Here is a 4086-nt window from a genome sequence, read left to right on the forward strand (position 1 = left end):
GTGAAACCTAAAACTATAGAGTTTCTCAAGGAAAAACTAGGGGCAAATTGAGGGGCTCTGGTATATGGCATAAATAGACTATCACGCATAACCCAAAATGCACAAACAGCAGAAGAGAAACTAGATGAATGGGACCTTCTAAAAATGAAATTTTTATGTGCTTCCAAAGACTTCTCCAAAAGAGTCAAAAGAGAACCTATAGATTGGGAAAAAATATTTGGCAGTGACCTATCTGACAAGGGACTTATCTCTAGAATTTATAGAAAACTCCAACACCTCAATAACAAAAAGACAAATAATCCAATTTAAAAATGGCAGAAGACATGAATAGACACTTCACCAAAGAGGATATTCAGGCGGCCAACAAACATATGAAGAATGCTCATGATCATTAGCCATTAGAGAGATGCAAATCAAAACAACAGTGAGATACCATCTTGCTCCAGCACTAGCAGCAAAGGTCAGCAAGACACAAAATAACAAATGCTAGTGGATATGGAGAGATTGGTACTCTCATACACTGCTGGTGAGCCTGTAAAATGGTACAAGCACTGTGGAAAGCAGTACGACGATTCCTTCAGTTGGAATTAGAAATACCATTCGACCCAGCCATTCCATTACTAGGTATATATCCTAAAGAAGGGAGAGCCATGACAAAAACAGACATTTGCACACCCATGTTCATCGCAGCACTATTTACAATAGCCAAAAGATGGTAACAACCTAGGTGTCCAACAACTGAAGAATGGATAACCAAACTATGGTATACACACACAATGGAATACTATGCAACCCTAAAGAATAACCTAGAATCTGCAAAACACCGCATAATACGGATGAACTTGGAGGACATTACACTGAGTGAATTAAGTCAATCACAGAAGGACAAATATCGTATTGGTTCGTTATTGTAAAAGTCAAGGAAAGGTTTCTATATGGAAGGAAATTTTCTTTGTTGGTTACCAGGGTTGGGAGGGGAGGGAAGGGAACACTGTTAGATAGGTAGAGATAAGTATTGATTTGGGTGAAGAGAAGGGCAATGTACCAAATGTGAGTGATCAACATGGTGGCACTGAGGAAGAGGAAGACATAGAGAGGTACATGGGAGGTATAAGACAACAGAAATGAACCTTCATAAACCCTATGTAAATAACGTGCAACTAAGCCAGACTGGCAGCATACTGAAAAAGGACTACTGCAAAACTACTACAAAATTACAATCCATACTAACCACAGCCCTTATTAACCTCTAGTTATTGTTAGGCATAAAAAACTAAGGTTGATATACTACTTGAGAAATTAAAACCTGAAAATGCTTAAAAAAAAATGCCAAAACAAATGATACAATTAAACAAAATGAGTAAAAACTAAAAGAATAATTTTAAATGTTCACAATATATTGAAATTTTCATTACTGACAAAAAACATATTTTTCTGAATATTAAGTATATTCTTAAAATGAATATGAAAAAAAAAATGAATATGAATCTTACGTTTCAACAAAATGAATTTCCTTAAATGCTATTAGGAAAATAGTCAAACTGCAAAAATTCTCAAAAGCTGTTAAAATTATCCGAGGCAATGAGAATGACTGCAAACTCTAAAAATAATGAAAAGAAATGAGTTTTTCACAATTTGCCAAAAATCTGCGGGTTCACAACATCTCTTGTCCTTTACAAATAGGGCAGTACTATCTCCTAGTTAGCAAGTAACTGGAATAAAACATCCCCTTTGATTCTCAAAAGTCACCGCTTTTGATGATAAATTACATGGTTATCCTATTTATGAACAAACACAGAATACCCTTCTGTTTGTCCACTTTGAAATCCCATCCTGCTAATATAACATCAAATAACATCTGATTCACCTTCCCCTACTGACAGAACTAATTTTCTCTTTCTGGTTCCTACAGTATTTTATAAATACAGCTATTACAACACTCATGTTCTCTTACAGTTACTTGCTTACAGGTCCACTCCATGTTTGTAGGCACAGAGCATAGTGCCAACCACAGCTGTTGTTGTTGTCAGGTGCCACTGAGATGGCTCTGACTCATAGCGGCCTCACGTACAACAGAACTAAACACTGCCTGGTTGTCCACCACCCTCACAATCCTTGCTATACTTGAGCCCATCGTTGCAGCCACTGTGTCAATCCATCTCAATGAGGGTCTTCCCTCTTTTCACTGACCTTCCACTTCACTAAGCATATCCTCTGGTCCCTCCATACGACATGATCAAAGTGGGTGAGATGAAGTCTGGCCATTTCCCCTTCCAAGGAGCATTCTGGCTGCACTTCCTCCAGGACAGACTGGTTCATTACTCTGGCGTCCATGGTACTTTCAGTATTCTTTGCCAGCACCACAACTCAAAAGCATCAACTCTTCTTCAGACTTCCTTATTCATTGTCCAGTTTTCACATGCATATGAGGTGACTGAAAGTACCATGACTTGGGTCAAGCACACCTTAGTCTTTAAAGCAACATCTTTGCTCTTCAGCACCAGGAAGAAGTCTTTTGCAGCAGATTTGCTGCAATACGATATTTGATTTCTTGACTGCTGCTTCCAATGGGTGTTGATTGTGGATTCAAATAACATGAATTCTTTGAGAACTTCAATCTTTTCTCCATTTATTGTGATGATGTTTATTGGTCTAGTTGTGAGGATTTTCGTTTTCTTTGTGTTGAAGTGTTATTGTCCATACTGCAGACTGTAGTCTTTATCTTCATCAGTAAGTACTTAAAGTCATCTTCACTTTCAGCAAGTTAGGATGTGTCGTCTGCATATCGCAGGTTGTTAATGAGTCTTCCTCCAATCCTGATGCCACGCTCTTCTTAATAGAGACCAGTTTTTCAGATTATTTGCTCAGCACACAGAGTAAGTATGGTGAAAGGATACAACCTTGACACACACCACTCCTGATTCTAAACCACACAGTATCACCTTGTTCTGTTTGAACAACAGCCTCTTGATCTATGTACAGGTTCCTTATGAGCATGATCAAGTGTTCTAGAATTCTCATTCTTCTTAATGTTATCCATAATTGGTTATGATCCACAAAGTCAAACGTTTATGAATTATCAATAAAACACAAGTAAGTATCTTTGTGTTATTTGTTGCTTTCCACCAAAATCCATCTGACATCAACAAGGATGTCCCTCATTCCACATCCTCTTCTCAATCCACCTTGCATTTCTGGATACTCCCTGTCAGTATACTGCTGCAACTGTTTTTTAATTATCTTCAGCAAAATTTTACTTGCCAACCATGGAGTGAGTACTTTATAAACATTTTCTAAATGTATTAAATGACTCAGTCAGAAAAGGGACAAAGTACCTACAGAGACAAAATTTTCATTTTCACTTTTGTCCCTTATATGTCCTCTAGGGCCTAATTACAATACGAGTAAAAAATTAAATAGCAAAACAACTGTGGTAGAAAGTCGTGGTTCTCAAACTTTAGCACCTGAAGGACTGGTTAAAACACAGGTGACTGTGCCCCATCCCAGAGTCTGATTCAGTAGGTATGAGGGGGCCTGGGAATCTGAATTTCTAAGTGTTCCCACATGATGCTGGTGGGAAGCACGCTTTGGGAAGCACGCTTTGGGAAGCACACTTTGGGAATCACACTAAGAAGCACCTTAACTAGGAAAAGAGTAATTTCTCCTGGGCAGGAGTGCATGGGAGGGAAGGATACAGGGAAAATGTAACTACGGGGAGGAAGTAGGAAGAGAGCTGTTACATTGTGGGGAATTGCAGTCAATGTCATGAGACAAAATGTGTATGAACTGCTGTACAGAAAATGAATTTGCTCTGTAAACTTTCACCTAAATCACAATGAAAATTAAAAAAAAAAAAAAGTAATTTCTCTTTATGACTTCATAATGGGAGACTCCCTTTTCTGACTATGATGGAGTAGATGGTGGCAGACCAACACTCTTGTTGAGAAAAACTGGAAAAGCTGGGTACATTTTTTAAATTAATGTTTAAAGGCATCACAGAGCTGCTGAATTAACCATGACTAGCAGGGCCCAGGGAGCTCTGGTAGCATAGTGCCTAAGGCACTTGACTGCTAACCAGAAGGCTGG

At 38.4% G+C, this 4086-nt stretch overlaps 1 protein-coding gene across 1 annotated transcript in view; it reads right to left on the minus strand.

Annotated features, from left to right (window-relative positions):
• RABGEF1 (RAB guanine nucleotide exchange factor 1) overlaps nucleotides 1-4086 on the minus strand; it is an 84891-nt gene that overhangs the window by 43485 nt on the left and 37320 nt on the right. The window lies entirely within an intron of this gene.

The sequence above is a fragment of the Orycteropus afer genome, unplaced genomic scaffold, assembly GCF_000298275.1.
Source record: "Orycteropus afer afer isolate SDZICR_OR568_19922 unplaced genomic scaffold, OryAfe1.0 scaffold00006, whole genome shotgun sequence".
Lineage (NCBI taxonomy): Eukaryota > Metazoa > Chordata > Mammalia > Tubulidentata > Orycteropodidae > Orycteropus > Orycteropus afer.